Raw genomic sequence first — 24,070 nt, 5'->3', positions numbered from 1 at the left:
TCAGTTCTTGTCGCTGTCACGCAGGGTGAGCTTAGCACACAGGTCCTCTGCCAGGCTGCATTCCAGGGCTCCCATGTTGCGCAGGTTGGTGATGTGGTCCCCCAGATCTTTGATGAACTTCATTTGCTGTAACAGGTAGCGACTCTTGAGGAAGTCGCACAGGTTGGCGTCCTTCTTCTCGGTGGCCAGCTGGTGCAGATCGAATAGGCTCTGGTTCACGCTCATCTTCAGGTGGAAGGCGCACTCCATGACTGTTAAGGCGTTCTCCCAGCAGCTGGGGTCAGGACTGTAGATATCCTGCAGGCTGAGGCGGCCCCCGCGCTGGTTCTGCAGCCACATCAGGCTCTGGGCATGCTGCAGCTCCCGGCTGGACTGCTGCAGGAAGAACGGGGCGAAGGGCTTCAAGGCCACGTCTTCGCAGTCGAAGTAAGAGGCCATGGTCTCGAACATGTGAGAGGCGTAGAGCTCCAGGGAGATGTGGTAGTTGATGGCGGCCTCGCATTCGGGGTGGTAGTGCTTGCTGACAAACGGGGGCGGCGCGGTCGTCATGGCTGGAGGTGCGGGCCGAGGCGAGGGCGAACGCGCGGCCGGGCCTTGGAGTGTCGCAGTAGCAGGCGACCAGGGCAGCCAGAAGCTGAGTCAGGGGCGGTGTTACCAGGTACCTCAGCAAACTCCCAGGATGGACCAGGAGGACGCCCTCTGTTGGGCTCTGAGGCAGGGCAGAAGCTTTGGGAGTGGACAGTAAACTATGAGTTCCGTTGAGGGCTGGGGAGCGGGGTGGGGGCCTTTCTTGTTGGGGTGGGGGAGGGGCTAGTGGAGCGGGCTCTGTGTTCCAGGTTCTATTCCAGCCTTGTAAGAGCAGGGGACTCTGGGCTTAGTACTAAGCATCTAAAAGTTTTTAATGTAGCAATTTCTTATTTCCAAGGACTTCCTACTATTCTGGTTACTTCCTTTAATAGCACCCTGATCTCATGTAAAAAAAATAAAGACAACTATTCTTAAAATTGTGAGAATATTCCTTTGAAGATTTAAGTAAACTTCTCTTCCTCTTCATGTAATACACTTACATAAATATATATAAACATATATACACATACACAGATATTTTGCTATATGTATATATGTATATTTGTGTATATATATGTGTATATATATATATATATATATATATATATATATATATATGTAAATTTTTTTCTGCTTTCCAAAACAGCTGTTTGTTCAACATGATCATCTCTTACATATCCTCAAACATCTGGAAAACATTTGATATGTGGTATATAAACCAAAACCAACAAAAGAACGAGACAAACAAATGAGAAACAAAAACTCATAGACACAGACAATAGTTTAGTGGTTACCAGAGGGTAAGGGGGGTGGGGGGTGGTAGATGAGGGTAAGGGGGATCAAATATATGGTGATGGAAGGAGAACTGAATCGGGGTGGTGAACACACAATGGGATTTATAGACGGTGTAATACAGAATTGTACACCTGAAATCTATGTAAATTTACTAACAATTGTCAGCCCAATAAACTTTAATTTTAGAAAAAGGAAACATTTCTGCTTTCATATTTGGTAGTAATGCGCACATTTGATTAGCCTAGGTAATCGGCATGGATCTGATCTATAGTCATAATGTCCATTTCTCTAGCAGGCCTCTCTGAATGGGAAGGTGGAGTGAGTCAATTATGAAGTTGTTTCTTTTGGGGGCACATTACATGGAGCTTGCAAGTAGGAGAGGGACCCTCCCAATTGCCAAAAGCATGGAATTTCTCTAATATTGTAAGACTTCTGGGGATCTATCTTGTAGATAGACGAGTTCTTCTGTTTTATTCCCCTTCTGCTATGCAGGTTGGCATTGTCTCTAATTTGCTCTATTTTGGTTTCCTTCTTCCTCAAATAATTCAGTGTCTTTGGAGTGTAGTTTCGGAGATTAAATCGGGTCCAATGACAATTTGGTTTTGTCCAGTATAAGTAAGGTTGGGGGAGGTTTAGAGCAGGATAGAAGCAAAAAGATCAGTTGTTCACACATTAGCTCTTTAATGTCACAATCCACCCAGGACCCTCTACAGTCCTTTGATTTAACTCACTCTGTTCTTGAACTTTCTTTGCGTGAGCTTGCCCTTCTGTTGCAGGTATTTTTAATTCTCTGGTTTTATCAGTCTGCAAGTGTCTTCCATTTCTATCTCGGAGACTTCCTCACTATGACTGGTTTGCTAACAGTGCATCCTAGTGTGTGTGTGTGTGTGTGTGTGTGTGTGTAGATCATTATTTCTGTGTCTGAACCACCACCATAGTTCAGTTATATCATTTTTCACTTTTTAGAAATACAAATACTTAATTTTTAAATACTTAATGCTTTCAGATGATGCAAAAGCCACATACCCTATGGCAACCAACAACGCATAATTGTTATAATCAGGAGAAGAGAGAGGACAAAAGAGCAGAAACAATCCTTAAGTTAAGAAAAAGTGCAGAGACATGAGAGCAATGTTTAGAAGCATATGATTTTCGAGTGCACATGGAACTGTTACCATGAGACACCTTATTCTGCACCATGCAACAAGACTCAATAAATTTAAATGGATTCAGATCATGCGAGGTATGGTCTCCGACAATAATGGACTTAAAGTAGACATCGTTAAGAGCAACATATGTGAAAATCTCAATATTTGGAAGCAAAGAATACATTGCACTTCTGAACAATTGGTGTAGCAAAGTGAAGATCAAGGGGATATGAAAGATTATTTGGAACTCAGTGTAAGCCGAACATAACATATCCAGATTCATGGGATACAGCTAATCCAGTGCTTAGATGCAAATTTATAGCACGAAAATCCCTATATTAGAAAAGCAGGAAAGTCTCAAATAAATTATCCAACTTCCCACCTTAAGGAACTAAAAGATGAGGGACAAAATAAATCCAAATCAAGCAGAGGGAAGGAACATTTGTGCTAAGTCAAGAAGTGTTTTATAATCTGAGACAAAGCTAAGATGTTGAGGACCCTGAATAAAGCAAGGGTGAAGCATGGCTGCTCTGACTGGGGATTGACCCCAGGAAGAGGCCAGTGGGTCAGCTTTAAGGTCTGTGGTTGGGCTTCAAGTTCTGATGATGGCTTCTTATCCACCACCCAGGAGTGGAATAACATGAAGAGAGCATTCAAAAAAAGGGATTTTACACTCCCTCAGGGTAGAGAAATGTGGTTAAATTGAATTCACCAACAAATACTCCTTAAGTTCTGTCTGTGAGGCTCTGTTCAAGGTTAGCTACAGAGGAAAGAAGCCTTCACTTACTAGCTGAGTGATTTCAGACAGTGGTACTACTCTGAAATCACTTTCTCAGATGTAAATTAGGGAAGATCCATATTTCACACGGGTGTGTGAATGACACAGACTGAGTCTGGAAAGAACGAGAAACAATACCTGACATACAGCACACACTTGGCACATACTGGGTATTTAAAAACAGGGTGGAAAGATGGGTTTAATTTTGAATGATGTTGAAAAGGGCCTTCTCCTCGTACTCTGCTTATATCAGTTAGACACAAGAATCGTAAGTAGCAGAATGTCCAAAACGGAGCTTGAGCATTAAGGCTAACTGTGTTTACTTATCAAGAAGCTAGCTGTGGGGTTCACAGGAAATGTCATCGTTTATGCCTCTGCCTCAATTATAACAGGGCTCTACACTGGGATTGCAAATCTGTTGCCCTTGTCCTCATGGTTGCCAGGTGGCTGCACTTGCAACTGGCATCACATCCTCATTCCCGCATCAAAATTAGAATGACAAGACCAAGTGCAAAATTATTTTTTTTTCACAAATATCATCACCTTATTCAGAAAGTCAAATTTAACAGAAATCCAGAGTATTTCTGTATATATCTTAGGTTGAAACTCAGTTATTCGACCAAACCTGTCAGCAGGAGAGACTACAAAAAGAAGAATTTTGAAATAGGAAAAACACTTTCATGACTGATTCAGACTGATTATGATTTGTGCCAAGGGAGTGGAAAAATCCAGTGTTCTCTTAGTAAGTAAGAGGGATGAGATGGCTGTTGGATGAGAAATTAAGAGTGTCTGTCAGACTCTCTTTCCTGAGATACTGGATTAAATCGTAAGCACCTTAGATTCAATTAATTCAAGCAATTGCTTTCTCTTCTAGTGAAGGGTTGCGGTGGTAGAGAGAAATTGATGGTAAAATGCAGTCTGTATTTGGACATACACAAACAATTGAAATATTAAAAATATTTGGCAGTTTTAGGTGAATTTAGGACCTGTTACTATAGACAAGGGACAGCAAACATTTCAGTGAAAGGCATACTACTAGCAAATACTTTAGGCTTTATGGGACATATGGACTCTTTCTCTCAATCAATCTCTCTCTGTCTCTGTCTCTGTCTCTCTCTCTCTCTCTCTCTCTCCTGATGACTACCTTTGCTGTGCACATCCTGCAATAGGATATATGTAAATAAGTCGTCATGGCTCACCTACAATACAATTTCATCACAAAAACAGCGAAACTCACAGCAAGTTCTTTTGTGGATATCAGCAAAATTATTCTGAAGTTGGTATGGAGAGGCAAAAGACACAGAATAACCAACATAATATTAATGGAGAAGAATAAAGTTCTCTGACACTACATGACTGCGAGACTGCCTGCAAAGTGACAGTAGTGGAGACAGTGTGGATTTGTGAACACATAGCCCAGTAGGCAATGGAACAAACTCTGAAAACTCAACATTAAGGAAATTAAAGGGCTGGTTTTATAAATAGCCCAATGAACTTAACAGACACTTCAGCGAAGTAGATACAAACACGTCAAAGAAACACATGAAAAGATGCTCCATATCATATGTCATCGGGGAAACACAAACTAGAACAACAATGAGATACTGCTACATAGCTGCGAGAATGGCCAAAGTTCAGCGCACTGACCACATCTAATGCTGATCAAGATATGGAGCAAAACGATCTCTCATTCATTGCTGGTGGGAGTGCAAATTTGTACAACCAGTCTGGAAGACAATCTAGTGGTTTCCTACCAAAATTAACACACTTTCACCATCTGACCCAGCAGTCGTGTTCCCTGGTATTATCCAAAGCAGTTGCAAATGTATGTCCACGCAAAAGACTTGCATGCGATGTTTATAGACGCTTCATGCACAATGGAGAAAACTTGGGAGTAACCAAGATGTCTTTTGGTAGGCAGATGGATAAATCAGTTGTGGTATATCCAGACAATGGATTATTAATGAGCTCGGAAAAGAAAAGAGCTACCAAGTCATGAAAAGACATGGAGGCAACACAAATGTGTATTACTATGTGAAAGAAGCCAGTCTGAAAAGGCTATACACACTGTATAAATGCAACCATATGGCATTCTGGAAAAGACAAAAGTATGGACACAGTAATCAAAACAGTATGGCATTGGCATAAAACCGACACATAGATCACTGGAACAGGAGAGAAACACCAGAAGTAAACCCACAGATATGTGGTCAATTAATATACAACAAAGGAGCAATGATTATACAGTGAGTAAAGAACAGTCTCTTCAATAAATGGTGTTGGGAAAACTGGACAGCCATGTGCAAAGAATGAGAATGCACCAATACCTTACACCATACACAAAAAATCAACTGAAAGTGGAGTAAAGGTTTAAGTGTAGGACTTGAAACCCTAAAATTCCTGGAAGAAAACAGGCAGTAAGCTCCCTAACATGGGTCTTGGCAATGGTGTATTGGATTTGACACCAAAAGCCAAGGAAACAAAAGCAAAAATAAACAAGTGGGACTACATAAAAATAAAAAGCTCTGCACAACAAAGGAAACCATCAACAAAATGAAAAGGCAAACTATTGAATGCGAGAAAATGTTTGCAAGTCATAGAGCTCACAAAGGGTTACTATCCAAAATATATGAAGAACTCAGACAGCTCAACAAGAAAAACAAACAATCCAATTGAAAAATGGGCAGAGGGTATAAATAGACATTTTTCCAAAGAAGCCATACCAATGACCAACAGGTACATGACAAGGTATGCAACGTCAATAATCATCAGGGAAATGCAACTCAAAACCACCATAGGATATTCCCTCACACCTGTTGTCAAAAGGACAGGGAAGAACAAGTGTAGGCCAGGATGTGGAGAAAAGGGAAACCTCGTGCCCTGTTAGTGGGAATGTAAATGGGCTGTGGGAGATTACTCAAAAAATTTAAAATAGAACTACCTTATCACCTTTCAATCCCACTTGTGGGTATTTATCTGAAGGATTGAAAACTATAACTCGAAAACATATATGCACGCCCATGGTCATTACTGCATTATTTTCGATAGCCATGACATGGAAGCAACCTAAGTGTTTATCGATGTATTCATGGATAAAGAAAATGTGATATCTATATCTACATCTTGATCTAGATCTAGATATAGAAGTAGATACATACACACACACACACCCCACAAACACACACACAAAATGGAACATTATTCAGCCATAGAAAGAAAGAAATCTTGCAATTTGGGCCAACATGGATGCACATTAAGGTTATCAGGTTAAGTGAAATATGTCAGACAGAGAAAGACGAATATGTACCATATGATTTTACTTATATGTGGAATCTAAAAAACAAAAATCAATAATGATAAAAAAATACCCCTCCAAAAGTGTACTCATTGTTACAAAGAATAGATCGGTGGTTGCCATTGCAGAGGTGGAGGGTAGAGGGGTGGGCAAAATGATTGAAGGTGGTCAAAAGGTACCAACTTCCAGTTATAAAATAAGAATGGAGTCATGGGATGTAATGTATAGCATGGTCACTATAGTTAATAATACAGTATTGAAGTTGCTAAGAGAGGAAATCTTAGTTGTTATGGAAGAACAAAAATTGTAACTGTGTGGTGATGGATATAAAGTAGAAGACCTACAATGGTGATTATTTCACCATATGTACAAAAATTGAATCATCATGTACATCAAAATTAATAGTGTTATACGTCAATTATATCTCAATATTTAAAATATGGAGACAGTAATAAAGATCAGTGACTGCTAGAGTTTCAGAGGGAAGGAAGGAAGAATCGGTGGAGCACAGGGCACTTTTAGGGCACTGAAACTATCCTGTATGGTACTGTAAGAATGGATACATATCATTAGACATTTGTCCAAATTCATAGAATGTACGATGCCAAGAGGGAACCCTAATAAAAACTATGGCCTTTGGGTGATGATGATGCATGAATGTAGTTTAATGAATGTAGAATCAGTTGTAACAAATTGACCACAGTGGTACTGGATGTTCACAGTAGCATATAGTGTGCTCATGTGGATGCAGGGGTGTGGGGACAGAGCCCCAGAAAGTAGTTTACACGCTCTCGGCCTCATGTGGAAGGGTGCTGGCATGGGTGGTGAATGGCTGTCGGCTGTGGCTGATTGGCCGTTGGCTGTGGCCGGTTAGCCGATTGGCCACTGGTATAACTGCTGCGGCTACGAACGATTGCCGAGGATTGCCGAGGAGCCGAGCAGAGCCGAAGAGAGCAAGAGGAGGGCCGAGGAGAGCGGAAGAGGATAGCCGAGAGAGAGGAACAGAGTCGAGAGAGTGGAGGAGAGTTGTCGGTCGGTCGGTTGGCGGAAAAGCGGACGGCAGGTCGGCGTCCGGTGGGCCCAGCCTCCAGTGAGACCGTGGTGGTATGGCTCCCCTACCTATGGCTCCGTGGGTGTTCCTTTTCAGCCTCACCATATCCTGTGTTTTTGTGTGGGGAGTGGGAGCAGAGACCCCGCAGGCCGCCCCGCCTGAAAAATGGCGCAGCGAGCAGGGTCTCCCGCATGACAAGGGGTATAAGAGTAATCTCTGTGCCTTCCTCTCGGTGTCAGTCTCAACCTAAAACTGCTGTATAAAATAAAGTCTAAGAAAGTTTTAAAAAGCAAAAAAACAGATGTGGGTCTGATTTGCCTTGCAAGCCATAGTTTGAAAACCCATGGTATAAGATTAGTTAGTGATGAAACAAAATGAAAAAACATTTATGCATAAAGACATGTGTGCTCCAATGTTCATTGCAGCTTTGTTTACGGTGGCCAAGACATGGAAACAACCAGAGGGTCCTTCGATAGATGAATGGATAAAGAAGTTGTGGTATATATACACAGTGGAATACTATTCGGCGGTAAGAAAAGATGATATAGGAACATTTGTGGCAACATGGGTAGATCTTGAGAGTATAATGCTAAGCGAAGTATGTCAGACAGAAAAAGCAGAGAACCAGATGATTTCACTGATATGTGGTATATAAACCAAAAACAACAAAAGAACGAGACAAACAAATGAGAAACAGAAACTCATAGACACCGACAATAGTTTAGTGGTTGCCAGAGGGTAAGGGGGGAGGAAGGTGGTAGATGAGGGTAAAGGGGATCAAATATATGGTGATGGAAGGAGAACTGACTCTGGGTGGTGAACACACAATGGGATTTATAGATGTAATACAGAATTGCACACCTGAAATCTATGTAACTTTACTAACAATTGTCACCGCAGTAAACTTTAATTAAAAAAGAAGCAAAAAACAAACAAACAACAAAATGAGAAAGAATGTGCGTGTGTGTATCTGTGTGTCTGTGTGTGTGTGTGTGTGAGAGAGAGAGAGAGAGAGAGAGAGAGAGAGAGAGAGAGAGAGAGAGAGAGAGAAAGACTGTGTATTACATCAAATGAAAGGTTATCAAGTCCCTTTGGATATTTGAAAGTTCCATAATTGTTCACTAAATAAATGACCAAACAAAACAGAAATAGAGACATAATATAGAGAATATTTAGATGGTTGCAGATGGAGGGGTTGGGGGGGATGGGTGAAGTGGTGGGGCGATTAGGAAGTACAAATTGGTAGTTACAAAGAGTCATGGGGATGTAAGTTACACCATAAGGAATATAGTCAATAATTTGGTAATAATTATGTATTGTGTCAGAAGGGTACCAGATTTATTGGGGTGATCCCTTGGTAAGTTATATAAATGTCTGATCACTGTGTTGTTTATCTGAAACTAATACAATATTGTATTTCAACTAGTTGCAAAATAAAACAATTATTTAAAAAATTGTACTTGTTGTTGAACTTATACTACGCTTTTATGATGTTTGGTTCAGTACTTATACGAGGGTGTGGCCCAGTGAGTTATTAAAATGGAGGCATAACTCTTATTTTCCAGCACCCCACGTGATTCCAAAGTGCAGCCCCGTTTAACAACCAGAGTGCTAAAGGGTGCTTCTCAAAACTCGCTGTGCATATTCATCACCGGGGGTCTTGTGAAATGTACATCCTGATTCAGTAGGTCTGGGGTGCGGCTTAAGACTATTGTGCTTGTAACCAGCTCTCAGGAGAGGCTGAAGCCGCTGGTTCACACAACAAACACACTTCCAGAGGCAGGTTTTATAGTCAGAGAAGCCTAGGTCCTGCCCCCGAGACTGAAGTAATTGGCCCGGGTTGTGTCCGTACCGAGAAGAGTTTTAAAAGGTCTGCAGCTGCTTCTAATGTACAGCAAAGCTTGAGAATCTCCGTGCGAAGTACATAGTGATTTACGGATTGTAATGATTATTTTATCAGTGGCCCAATGCGGTCCCCTCCTCCCATTCCGCCGCACCCTGACTCCTCCCTCTCCTATTCAGGTCCAAACATGCAGATGATGGTGGGATCAGGATTAGCACTTTATCTGTTCACTCTTTCCCACCTCTGGGGAGTCGGATGTAGTTCCTGCTGGAAAGAGGAGGCTTAGGCATTTGGGCTTGGGAAGAAGAAACAAAAAGCGTTCTAGGGGGCGATTTCCAAAAAAAGCTGGTTGAAGCAGAATGGCGCGGGGATTACCAGGGAAACTTGTCACTGGAAAACTCGCCTCTAGTCTGGGGCCTGACTGTGCAGCAGTGAAAACAGTGATCTACACTCCTGGGTCCTGGCAGCACCTGACAACCAAGCAGCTGTGAAGGATTTCTGCTTCTCAATGGCAGGGCGACAACGTGGCTGGAAATGCAAGAGAGACTCTAGTGGCAAAGTATAGACATGAAATCATCTCCCTGAAGCATAAACCCCACACAGCAATCCGGAGTAGATGATGACAATAAATGTCAACTTACAAATAATATGTGTACTGTATGTGCCGGGCGGGCACAGTTGTAAGCATTTTAAAAATATTAACTCAATTAACCTCCTTGGCAACCAAGTGCTATTAACAATTTTATTATCCCTATTTTGTGTGTGAGGAAACTGAAGCACAGAGAGTTAAATAACATGCAGAAATTCACCCAGTTTAGTAAGTGGCTAAACTGGTATATGAAGCCAGGCAATGTGAGGTTCAGAAAACACTACAGCAAACTGCCTCTCCAATAGGGAAAGTAAGAAGGATCGTCAGACAATTTACACATAGGTGCTCGCCCTGTGCTTCCTCATAACTAGAGGAGAACGGTTCATTTATATATTTCAGAGGAAGTCAGAGAGAGGAGTGGTCCTCACAGCAGAGAAAGAGAATGAAAACGTCAAGTTTGACTAAGAGGATGAAAGGGGCAAGAGCATTTTCTGGAAACTAAGCTAAAGGGACATAATCCTCACTTAAAAGAAAGTATTAAAGTACAATCATGACAAATGTGAAAGGTAATTACTAATGAGTAAGTAAGCTTTTCTATATATTAGTAAATGTTCAAATCTGCACACTTTACATAGTCTCAAGCTAGCCAAGTGTCGGAGGTAAGACGTGAAAATCTGTAATCTTTAACTTTTATCTTTGTGACTACGCCAGGCACAGAAGAAACTTGTTTTGAGTATTTTCCAAGGCAGGGACAATCTGAGGGGTACAGGTTTCATCTGGTCAAATACAGTGGACTGTGAGACAGGCTGAGTTTTTCAAGGGGATAAGAAAAAAACAAGAAGCACATCTACCATTTCCTTAAGGAATCTTTTCATTTTTTTAACTGAGAAATAATTTTTTTCTACCCATAGCCATGAACACAAGGTAATAGGCTAATTCCTCTCCACGTGTTGCAAGGAGAAACCAGAGGGCACACTGAGGTTAGGAACGGGCTGATTTGGAGATAAACTGAGCAGACACAGCTGGCCGTGGTCTGGAATGAGGTCAGGGTCCAGGTGGGGCCAGCAGCCCCCGGGCTGTTCCAACACCTCAACCCATCCTCTAATGTTAGCTGCCCTGGGCTTGGGGCTGGCTGGGCCATGTTCTCTCTCTCCACTCTCTGCTGAGCTTATGCAGTCCTGTGACCTCAATGCACCCTGTAGCTGATGTCTCCCATTTTTATTTCCAAACGTGACATCCCACCTGAGCTCCATATTCATTTTTTCTGGCTACCTGCATGACATTTCTACTTGGACGTCTAATGGACACCTCAGATTTTACAGGACACACCTCCCCACCCCTCGTGTCCCCCCGCATATGTCCCCCGATTAATAAACAGCAACGCCTCCAACCGGGTGCTCAAGTCGAATCCAGAGAACATGCATTACTTTCCTCAAGTCCCACTACTCTCCTCTGACCCATAAAGAAGTCTTGTTGATTCATCAAAATCTGAATAGAATTTCCTATGTCTCCTCATTTCTTCAGCCTCCACACCAGTTCAACCTCTCTCACCTGCACCAGCTGTATTATCTCCTAACTGCTCTTTCAGCTTCCCCTCTCTACCCTCTAAATTCTGCAAAACAGCCAGAATCACTGACTTAACATTCAGGGGGATTTATTCTACTTAATATTCAACATCACAATTTTTACCTCAATCCACGATTTCGTATATTCAGCCCTCTGGTGGTAATTTTTCATATTTGTTATTGTTATTTTGGTACCCTGTTGCTTTATACCAAGCAACCAAACAGTTGAACCAGAAATCTCACCTGCCTGTATTCTAACACACGCCCAGCATTGGTGCCCACAGAAAGTCACCCCCACATCTATGGGAAAGCCGGCCCTATCCACAGGTACATTATCACTGTAGCCCAGTATTAACTTGCCAGAGACGTACTATGGCAAGCTGGCTTCCAAGGCCCCCCAATTTGCTACCTCAAATTAATGGATACCATTTCAGATAAAGGGATAAACCCCTTTATTTTAATCCCTGCCCAATCCCATTCCCTGCACTCTTCCTCCACAGGCCACCACAGTCGTGATTTCAGACCATTTTTTAATTGGTTTACTGTGCACACACTTACAGATACCAGGGCCCCAGACCACCCATCTCAGCCCAACCCCACACACCACCCTGTTTATAATGCAAAGCTTAACTGTGTTTATCTGGGTCCCACGCAATACCTTCTCCTCCATCCACAGAGACCCGGAGCTGCATGTGGATGGGGCATGCGTGGCTGAGAGGCTCCCGGACACTTGTTTTAAATCCGAGAAGGTGACCATTTTGCACACACCAATCACCCAGAAACCTTTATTTATTCAAGAACCATCAACTTTATTCGAAAAAAATGGCAAAACTTGAAGGAAAAGGTTAAATGTTTTGCAAGGGAAATTCTACAATGTGCATGCACAATATGGTGACCAGGGGAAGTCACCCAGTGGCTATGGGGATGGCAGTCCAAACTCAGTTCTTGTCGCTGTCACGCAGGGTGAGCTTAGCACACAGGTCCTCTGCCAGGCTGCATTCCAGGGCTCCATTATTGCGCAGGTTGGTGATGTGGTCCCCCAGCTCTTTGATGAACTTCATTTGCTGTAACAGGTAGCGACTTTTGAGGAAGTCGCACAGGTTGGCGTCCTTCATCTCGATGGCCAGCTGGTGCAGATCGAATAGGCTCTGGTTCACGCTCATCTTCAGGTGGAAGGCGCACTCCATGACTGTTAAGGCGTTCTCCCAGCAGCAGGGGTCAGGACTGTAGATATCCTGCAGGCTGAGGCGGCCCCCGCGCTGGTTCTGCAGCCACATCAGGCTCTGGGCATGCTGCAGCTCCCGGCTGGACTGCTGCAGGAAGAACGGGGCGAAGGGCTTCAAGGCCACGTCTTCGCAGTTGAAGTAAGAGGCCATGGTCTCGAACATGTGAGAGGCGTAGAGCTCCAGGGAGATGTGGTAGTTGATGGCGGCCTCGCATTCGGGGTGGTAGTGCTCGCTGACAAACGGGGGCGGCGCGGTCGTCATGGCTGGAGGTGCGGGCCTAGACGAGGGTGAACGCGGTGGCTGGGCCTTGGAGCAGGCGACCAGGGCAGCCAGAAGCTGAGTCAGCCGCGGTGTTGCCAGGTACCTCAGCAAACTCCCAGGATGAACCAGGAGGACGCCCTCTGTTGGGCTCGGAGGCAGGGTGGAAGGTTTGGGAGGGGCTCAGAAATGAGTTCCCTTGAGGGCTGGGGGGCGGGGTGGAGGCCTTTACATTACAAGGGGAGTGGGGGGAGGGGAGAGAGCTCACTGCTCCAGGTTTCATCCCAACCTGGTGAGGGCAGGTGAGTCTGCTGATCACCTGGCAGCTATTAAGTTTTTAATTCAGGAGTATTTCTATTTTCCAAGGACTTTCTATTATTCTCTAGTTACTCCCTTTAGTATATACATAAACATACATAGTAGTATATGTAGTATATACATAAACATAGTAGTATATACATAAACATATATAGACAGGCACACATATTTGAATATATGTATACGTGTATGTATATATAGATGTATTTATAGATATGTAAAATTTTTCCTTCTCCCCAGGAATAGTTGTTTGTTCATCATGATCTTCTCTAAAGCTTTCCTCAAGTATCTTGCAAGTATTTGTGCTTTCATAGATGAGATAATGGGCCCATTGGATTAGCCTAGGTAATTGGCATGGATCTTCTCTACCGTTGTAGTGTCCAATTCTCTAGCAGACTTCTCCCCTGAATGCGAAGGTGGAGTGTGTGAGTTATGCAGTGGTTTCCTTTGTGGGCACATTGCATGGAGCTTGCAGGTAGAATAGGGACCCTTCCAAATGCCAAAAGGATGGCATTTGTCTAATATTGGAAGTCTTCTGGGGATCTCTCTTGTAGGTAGATGAGTTCTTCTGTTTTATTTCCCCTGTGCTATGCAAGTCGGCATTCTCTCTGATTTGCTCTATTTTTGTTTTCCTTCTTCCTCAAATAATTCAGTGTCTTTGGAGTGTAGTTTGGGAGTTAAAGCAGGTTCAATGCCAATTTGGTTTTGTCCAGTGTAAGTAAGGTTGGGGTAGGGTCAGAGCAGGACAGCAGCAAACAGATCAGTTGTTCAGACAGTAGCTCTTGAATGTCACAGTCCACCCAGGACCATCTACAGTCCTTTGATTTCACTCACTCTGTTCTTGAATTTTGTTTGAGTGTGCTTGCCCTACTACCACAGGTATTTTAAATTCCCTGGTTTTATCAGTCTGAAAGTGTCTCCTGTTTTATCTCTGAAACTTCCTCACCATCACTGGTTTGCTAACACTGTGCTTCCTAGTTTGTTATAATCAGGAGAAGAGAGAGGAAGAAAGAGAAGGAAGAATCCTCAAGTTAAGAAAAAGTACGGAGACACATGAGAGGAATGCTTAGAAACATATTGTTTAGACGTATATGAATTTTGAGTGCACGTGGAACAGTTACCAAGACAGACCTTATTCTGTGCCATGCAATCAGTCCAAATCATGTGGGATATGCTCTCTGACCAAAATGACTTAAAGTAGTAGAAGTAGACATCATTAAGACCAAGATATGTGAAAATCCCCAAATATTTGGAAGCAAAGAATACAAAGCATTGCTCAATTTCCGTGGGTCAAAGTGGGGTGTGAAAGTTTATTTGGAACTGAATGTGACCCAAACCGCATATCAAGATTTGTGGGATACAGCTAAACCAGAGCTTAGATGCAAATTTATAGCACTAAAATCCCTGTATTAGAAAAGAAGGAAAGTCTCAAATTATCTAACTTCCCACCTCAAGCAACTAAAAGAATGAGGAAGAAAATACTGTTTCTCCGAATATGAGACCTAGTCGGAAAATCAGCTCTAATGCATCATTTGGAGCAAAAATTAACATAAGACCCGGTATTATGTTATGTTATATTATATTATAAAGACACAGTCTTATGTTATAGTAAAATAAAACCAGGTCTTATATTCATTAATTTTTGCTCCAAAAGACGCATTAGAGATGTTTGTCCAGCTAGGTCTTACTTTCGGGGAAACACGGTAAATCCAAATCAAGGTGAGGGAAGGAAGAATTTGTCCTAAATCAAGAAGTGTTTTATAATCTGGGACAAAGCTAAGATGTTGAGGACCCTGAATAAAGCAATGGTGAAGCATGTCTGCTCTGACTGCGGACTGGCCTCAGGGAGACGCCAGTGGGTCAGCTTTAAGGTCTGTGGTTGGGCTTCAAGTTCTGATGATGGCTTCTTATCTACCACCCAGGAGTGGAATAACATGAAGAGAGCATTCACAAAAAGGGATTTTACACTCCTGAGGGGAGAGGAGCCTGGTTAAATTGCATTCACCAACAAATACTCATTAATTTGTGTCTGTGAAGCTGTGTTTAAGGTACACTACAGAGGAAAGAAGCCCTTCACTTACTAGCTGAGCCGTTTCAGACAGTGGCACTACTCTGAAATCACATTCTCAGATATAAATTAGAGAAGATCCATGTCTCACAGGGGTGTGTGAATAACACACACAGTGTATGGAAAGAACAGGAAACAATACCTCACATAGAGCACACACTTGGCACATACTGGGTATTTAAAGACAAGGGAAAAGGATGGGTTTAATTTTGAATGATTTTGAAAAGCGCCTACTCCTTGTAGTCTTCTTATGTCTGTTAGAAACAAAAATCATAACTATTATGTTCATGCAAGAGTAATTGCAGTTTTCACAATTATTTTTAACTTTTTAAACCAAAATTATTATTATTTTTTTTATTGGGGAATATTGTGTTTCTTCCAGGACCCATCAGCTCTAAGTCACTGTCCTCCAATCTAGCTGTGGAGAGCGCAGCTCACTGGCCCATGTGGGACTCGAACTGGCAACCCGGCTGCCCAGAGCTCATGCTCCAACCAACTGAAGTGTCCGGCTGCCCCTGAAATTATTTTTGTACCATCCTAATAACAGAGTATCCACAAAGGAGCTTGAGTGTTAAATCTACCTGTGCTTATTTATAAAGAAGCTAGTGGTGGGGTACAGAGGAAATATCATAGTTTATTCCTCTGGCTCAATTATAAAAGGGCTCTATACTGGGGTTGCAAATCTGTTGCCCTCAGCCTCATGGTTGGAAGTTCGCTGCCCTTGCAATTGGCATCACATCCTCATACCCGCATCACAACCAGAATGATAAGACTGGGGTCAAAATGATTTCTTTTCACAAATTTCATCACTTTATCCAGAAAGTCAAATTTTGTCAGAAATCCAGGGTATTTCTGTTTATATCTTGGGTCAAAACTCAGTTATGTGACCAACCCTGTCACCTGAAGAGACTACAAAAAGAAGCGTCTTTAAACAACAAAAACACTTTCATGATTGATTCAGACTGATTATGATTTGTGCCAAGGGAGCAGACACATAGGCACTCTGAAAAATCCAGTGTTCTTTTAGTAAGTAAGTGGGGATGAGATAGGTGTTGGATGAGAAATCAAGAGTGTCTGTCATACTGTCTTTACTGAGATGCTGGATTAAATCGTTAGTGCCTTAGATTCAATTGACTCAAGCAATTGCTTTCTCTTCTACCAAAAGGTTGTAGTGCTAGAGAGAGATTGATGATAAAACTTCAGTGCACATTTGGACGTGCAAAAAACACTTGAAGATTTTTAGGTGAATTTACAACCTGTTGATATAGATAAGAGTCAGCAAATATTTCGGTGAAAGACATGTAGTAAATATTTAGTCTTTGTGATATATGGATGCTCTCTCTCTCACCTACTAACTACCTTTGTAATGTATACACAGCAATAGGATATATATAAATATGTGGTCATGGCTCAGCTGCAATACAATTGCATCAGAAAAACAGTTAGTGAAAATCACAGCAAGTTCTTTTGTGGATATCAGCAAAATTATTCTAAAGTTGGTATGGAGAGGCAAAAGATGCAGAATAACCACGATAATATTAATGGAGAAGAATAAAGTTGGAGAACCGACACTATCCGACTTCAAGACTGACTGCAAAGCCATAGTAGTGGATATAGTGTGGTATTTGTGAACACATAGCCCAGTAGTCAATGGAACAAACTCTGAAAACTCAACAATAAGGAAACAAACAGCCTTGTTTTATAAATAGGCCAAAGACCTTAACAGACACTGCGGCGAAGTAGATACAAACATGTCAAAGAAGCACATGAAAAGGTGCTCCATGCCATATGTCATCGGGGAAATACAAACTAGAACAACAATGAGATACTACTACATAGCTGTGAGAATGGCCAAAGTTCAGAGCACTGACCATACCTAATGCTGACCAGGATATGGAGCAAAACGATCTCTCATTGATTGCTGGTGGGAGTGCAAATTTGTACAACCAGTCTGGAAGACAATCTAGTGGTTTCTTATAAAAATCAACACACTCTTACCATCTGACCCAGCAGTCATGTTCCCTGGTATTATCCAAAACAGTTGCAAATGTATGTCCACTCAAATCACCTGCATGCGATGTTTATAGAAGCTTCATGCACAATGGACAAACCTTGGGAGGAACCAAGATGTCTTTTGGTAGGTAGATGGATAAATCAGTTGTGGTATATCCAGACAATGGGTTATTAATGAGCTCAGAAAAGAAAAGAGATACAAAGCCTTGAAAAGACATGGAGGCAACATAAATGTGTATTACTATGTGAAAGAAGCCAATCTGAAAAGGCTATACACACTGTATAAATGCAACCATAAGACATTCTGGAAAAGACAAAAATATGGACACAGTAATCAAAACAGTATGGCATTGGCATAAAACCAACACATAGATCACTGGAACAGAATAGGGAGCCCAGAAGTAAACCTGCATATATGTGGTCAATTAATATACAACAAAGGAGCCATGATTATACAGTGAGTAAAGAACAGTCTCTTCAATAAATGGTGTTGGGAAAACTGGACAGCCACATGCAAAAGAATGAGAATGCACCAATACCTTACACCATACACAAAAAATCAACTGAAAGTGGAGTAAAGGTTTAAATGTATGACTTGAAACCCTAAAATTCCTGGAAGAAAACATAGGCACTAAGCTCCCTAACATGGGTATTGGCAATGGTGTTTTAGATTTCAAACCAAAAGCCAAGGAAACAAAAGCAAAAATAAACAAGTGGGACTACATAAAAGTATAAATCTCGGCACAGCAAAGTAAACCATCAACAAAATGAAAAGCAATCTATTGAATGTGAGAAAATATTTGCAAATCATACAGCTGACAAGGGTTACTATCCAAAATATATAAAGAAGTCAGGTAGCTCAATAAAAAAAAAGCAATCCAACTGAAAAATGGGCAGAGGATCTGAATAGACTTTTTTCTAAAGAAGAGGAAAACATGGCCAACAGGAACATGACAAGGTATGCAACATCAATAATCATCAGGGAAATGCAACTCAAAACCACCATAGGATATCCCCTCACACCTGTTGTCAAAATGACAGGAAAGGACAAGTGTAGGCCAGGATGGGGAGAAAAGGGAACCCTTGTGCACTGTTGGTGGGAATGTAAATTGGTGCAGCTACTATGAAAAACAGTATGGAGGTTCCTTAAAAAATGAAAAATAGAAATAACACCGAGAGTGAAACCTAACATCAACTATGGTCTTTGAGTGATTATGATGTATGAATGTAGGTTGTCACAAATTTCGTACTCTGGTACTGGATGTGCACAGTGGCATAGAGTGTAAGCCTGTGGGTGCAGAGGTATCTGGGAAATCTCTGTGACTTTCTCTTAGTTTTAGTCTGAACATAAAACTGCTCTGAAAAAGAAAGTCTAACAAAGTTTTAAAAAGCAAAACAGATGTGGGGCTAATTTGGCTTGCAGGCCATAGTTTCACAACTGTGGTATATGACAAACTAGTTTGTGATTTAAAAAATGAGAAAGAGGCAGAGACAGAGAGAGTCCTGTGTGTGAGTGACAGAGAGAGTGTATAACATCAAATGAAAATTTTCCAAGTGCCTTTGGATATTTACAAGTTCCATAATTGTTCCCTAAAGTAAAGGAACAAACAAAAAGAAATGGACACATAGAGAACATTTGGATGGTTGCCAGATGGAGGGGTTGGGGAGATGGGTGACGGGGGAGCGGGAGAAAGGTGGGATTACATGGGAAGTACAAATTGGTAGTTACAAAATAGTCAAGGGGATGTAACGTATAGCATAAGGTGTATACTCAAGAATTTCATAATAACTATATATTGTGTCAGATGGGTACCAGATTTATTGCGGCGATCACTTTGTAAGCTACATGAATGTCTAATCATTGTGTTGTTTACCTGAAACTAATATAATACTGAAAATATTATAACCAATTGAAAAATAAAACACATTTAAAAAATTGTACGTGTTGAAGATATAGTACAGTTTTATGATGTTTGGTTCAGTACTTATACGAGGGTATGGCCCAGTGAGTTATTAAAATAGAGGCACGGGTGTTATTTTCTGGCACCCTAAGTAATTCCAAAGTGCAGCCCCGTTTAACAACCAGAGTGCTAAAGGGTGATTCTCAAAAGTTACTGTGCATTTTAATCACCTGGGCTCTTGTGAAATGTCAATCCGGATTCAGTAGGTCTGGGGTGGGGCTTAAGACTATTGTGCTTGTAACCAGCTCTCAGGAGAGGCTGAAGCCGCTGGTTCACACAACACACTTCCAGAGGCAGGTTTTCATTGCCAGGGAAGCCTAGGTCCTGCCCCCGAGACTCATGTAATTGGCCCGGGTCGTGTCCGAGGCGTGGAGAGTTTTAAAAGGTCTGCAGCTGCTTCTAATGTACAGCAAAGCTTGAGAATCTCCGTGCGAAGTACATAGTGATTTACGGATTGTAATGATTATTTTATCAGTGGCCCAATGCGGTCCCCTCCTCCCATTCCGCCGCACCCTGACTCCTCCCTCTCCTATTCAGGTCCGAACATGCAGATGATGGTGGGATCAGGATTAGCACTTTATCTGTTCACTCTTTCCCACCTCTGGGGAGTCGGATGTAGTTCCGGCCGGATTTGGGCTTGGGAAGAAACAAAAAGCGTTCTAGGGGGCGATTTCCAAAAAAAGCTGGTTGAAGCAGAATGGCGCGGGGATTACCAGGGAAACTTGTCACTGGAAAACTCGCCTCTAGTCTGGGGCCTGACTGTGCAGCAGTGAAAACAGCAAGCTACCCTCCTGGGTCCTGGCAGCACCTGACAACCAAGCAGCTGTGAAGGATTTCTCCTTCACAGGAAATGAAAGAGACCTCTAGTTGTATGAGCTTGTCCTCCTGTTGCAGGTGTTTTAAATTCTCTGTCTTTATTGGTCTGAAAGTGTCTGCTGTTTCTATCTCCAAGACTTCCTCACAATGGGTGGTTTGCTATCTCTATCCTTCCCAGTTTGTGTGTGACTAGATCATTGTTTCTGTGTCCAAACCACCACCATAGTTCAGATATATCATTTTTCACTTTTTAGGAATATAAATACTTATTTTTTAAGTAGTTAATGTATTCACATGACAGAAAAGACACGTATTTCTACCCTTTGTAGGCCACCAATGAAGTATATTGTTATAATCATTAGGAGAGGAAGAAAGAGAAGAAACAATGCTCATTTTAAAAAAAAGAACAGAGGCATACAAGAGGAATGTTTAGATGCATATGAATTTTGAGTGCACATGGAACAGTTACCAAGACAGACCTTATTCTGTGCCATGCAACAAGTCTCCATAAATTTATATGGATTCAAATCATGTGAGATATGCTTTCTGACCACAATGGACTTAAAGAAGACTTCAGTAAGAGTAAGATATCTGAAAATCCCCAAATATTTGGAAGCAAAGAATACAATGCATTTCTGAACAATCCGTGGGTCAAAGGAAAGATCATGAGGGTGTGAAACATTATTTGGAACTGAATGTAAGCCAAAGATAACATATACAGATTCATGGGATACAGCTCAACCAGTGCTTAGATGAAAATTTATAGCACTAAAATCCCTATATTAGAAAAGAAGGAAAATCTCAAATAAACTATCTAACTTCCCACCTTAAGGAACTAAAAGCACAAGGAGCAAAATAAATCCAAATCAAGCAGAGGGAGGAAAGAATTTTTCCTTAGTCAAGAGTGCTTGGGCTGGCCCAGTGGCTCAGGTGGTTGGAAGAATCTTAACTCACTGAATGTCCACAAAGAAGCTTGAGCATTAAGGCTAAGTGTGTTTACTTATCAAGAAGCTAGCAGTGGGGTGCAGATGAAATGTCATAGTTTATGCCTCTGTCTCAATTATAACAGGGCTCTACACTGGGTTCTCTAAATCTGTTACCCTTATCCTCATGGTAGGAAGGTGGCTGTCCTAGCACCTGGCATCACATCCTCATACCCGCATCACAATCAGAATGACAAGACTGAGGGTAAAATGATTTCTTTTCATAAATCTCATCACTTTATCCAGCAAGTCAAATTTTATAAGAAATCCAGAGTATTTCTGTTTATATCTGAGGTCAAAACTCAGTCATGTGACCATCCCTATCAGCTGGAGAGACTATACAAACAAGCATCTTGAAACAGGAAAAACACTTTCATGATTGATTCAGACTGATTATAATTGGTGCCAAGGGAGCAGACACATTATCACTTCGAAAAATCCAGTGTTCTTTTAGTAAGTAAGAGGGATGAGATGGCTGTTGGATGAGCAATCAAGAGTGTCTGTCATACTCTCTTTGCTGAGGTGCTGGATTAAATCATAAGCACCTTAGACTCAATTAATTCAAGCAATTGCTATCTCTACTGTCAAAGGCTTGTATTGGCAGAGATTAATGGATGGTGAAACTGCAGTGTGCATTTGGACATACACAAACAGTGGAAATGGTAAAAATACTTGGCAGTTTTAGTTGAACTTAGGACCTGTTACTATGGACAAAGGTCAGCAAACATTTCAGTGAAAGACATACTACATACTAGTAAAGAGTTTAGGCTTTGTGGGACATATTAACTCTCTCTCTCTCTCTCTCTCTCTCTCTCTCTCTCTCTCTCTCTCTCTCACTAACTACCTTTGTAGTGCATACCCAGCAATAGGATATATGTAAATAATTGGTCCTGGCTCAGCTCCAATACAATTTTGTCACATAAACAGTTAGCGAAACTCACACAAAGTTCTTTTGTAGATGTCAGCAAAATTATTCTAAAGTTGGTATGGAGAGGCAAAAGACACAGAATAACCACCATAATATTAATGGAGAAGAATAAAGTTGGAGAAGAGACACTACCGACTTCAAGACTGACTGCAAAGCCATAGTAGTGGAGACAGTGTGGTATTGGTAAACACATAGCCCAGTAGTCAATGGAACAAACTCTGAAAACTCAACAATAAGGAAACAAACAGCCTGATTTAAAAAATAGCCCAAAGACCGTAACAGACACTTCAGGAAAGTAGATACAAATATGTCAAATAAGCACATGAAAAGATGCTCCATATCATATGTCATTGGGGAAATACAAACTAGAACAACAATGAGATACTGCTACATAGCTGTGAGAATGGCCAAAGTTCAGAGCACTTACCACACCTAATGCTGACCAGGATATGGAGCACAAGGATCTCTCATTCATTGCTGGTGGGAGAGCAAATTTGTATAGGCAGTCTGGGAGACAGTCTGGTGGCTTCTTACAAAAATCAACACACTTTCACCATCTGACCCAGCAGTCGTGTTCCCTGGTATTATCCAAAGCAGTTGAAAATGTATGTCCACGCAAAAGACTTGCATGCGATGTTTATAGAAGCTTCATGCACAATGGAGAAAACTTGGGAGTAACCAACATGTCTTTCAGTAGGTAGATGGATAAATCAGTTGTGGTATATCCAGACAATGGAATATTAATGAGCTCTGAAAAGAAAAGAGATACAAAGCCTTAAAAAGACATGGAGGCAACATAAATGTGTATTACTAAGTGAAAGAAACCAATCTGAAAAGGCTATACACACTGTATAAATCCAACCATATGAGATTCTTGAAAAGACAAAAGTATGGACGCAGTAATCAAAACAGTATGGCATTGGCATAAAAACCGACACATAGATCACTGGAACAGAATAGCCCAGAATTAATCCCACACATATGTGGTCAATTAATATACAACAAAGGAGCCATGATTATACAGTGGGTAAAGAACAGTCTCTTCAATAAATGGTGTTGGGAAAACTGGACAGCCACGTGTAAAACAGTGAGAATGCATCAATACCTTACACCATCCACAAAAATCAACTGAAAGTGGAGTAAAGGTTTAAATGTAGGATCTGAATCCATAAAACTCCTGGAAGAAAACCTAAGCAGTAAGCTCCCTAACATGGGTCTTGGCAATGGTGTTTTGGATTTGACACCAAAAGCCAAGGAAACAAAAGCAAAAATGAACTAGTGGGACTACATAAAAGTATAAATCTCTGCACAGCAAAGGAAATCATCAACAAAAGGAAAAGGCAATCTACAGAATGGTAGAAAATATTTCCAAATCATACAGGTGACAAGGGTTACTAACCAAAATATATGAAGAACTCAGGTCAATAAGAAAAACGTAGAATCCAATTTCAAAATGGATGGAGGACCTGAATAGACATTTTCCCAAAGAAGACATACAGATGACCAACAGGAACATGACAAGGTATGCAACATCAATAATAATCAGGGAAATGCAACTCAAAACCACCATAGGATATTCCCTCACACCTGTTGTCAAAATGACAGGAACAGACAAGTGTTGGCCAGGATGTGGAGAAAAGGGAACCCTTGTGCACTGTTGGTGGGAATGGAAGTTGGTGCAGCTACTATGGAAAACAGTATGGACGTTCTTCAAAAAATGAAAAATAGAACTACCATAGGCAGTTCACCGAGAGTGCAACCTAACTTAAAGTATGGCCTTTGGGTGATTATGATGTATGAATGTAGGTTCAGCAGTTGTAACAAATTGACCACGCTGGTACTGGATGTTCACAGTGGCATAGAGTGTG

General features: G+C 41.5%; 2 pseudogenes; both read right to left on the bottom strand.

Moving 5' to 3' along the window:
- LOC141569546 (ferritin heavy chain pseudogene) lies at window positions 1–567 on the bottom strand (annotated as a pseudogene).
- Window positions 568–12,569: 12,002 nt separating this feature from the next.
- LOC109438366 (ferritin heavy chain pseudogene) lies at window positions 12,570–13,261 on the bottom strand (annotated as a pseudogene).
- Window positions 13,262–24,070: the final 10,809 nt, after the last annotated feature.

This window comes from Rhinolophus sinicus, chromosome 18, assembly GCF_057876585.1.
Source record: "Rhinolophus sinicus isolate RSI-liver-muscle chromosome 18, RSI-T2T, whole genome shotgun sequence".
Lineage (NCBI taxonomy): Eukaryota > Metazoa > Chordata > Mammalia > Chiroptera > Rhinolophidae > Rhinolophus > Rhinolophus sinicus.
Note: the sequence above shows the minus strand (reverse complement) of the source record. Positions and strands in the feature narration are given on the sequence as shown.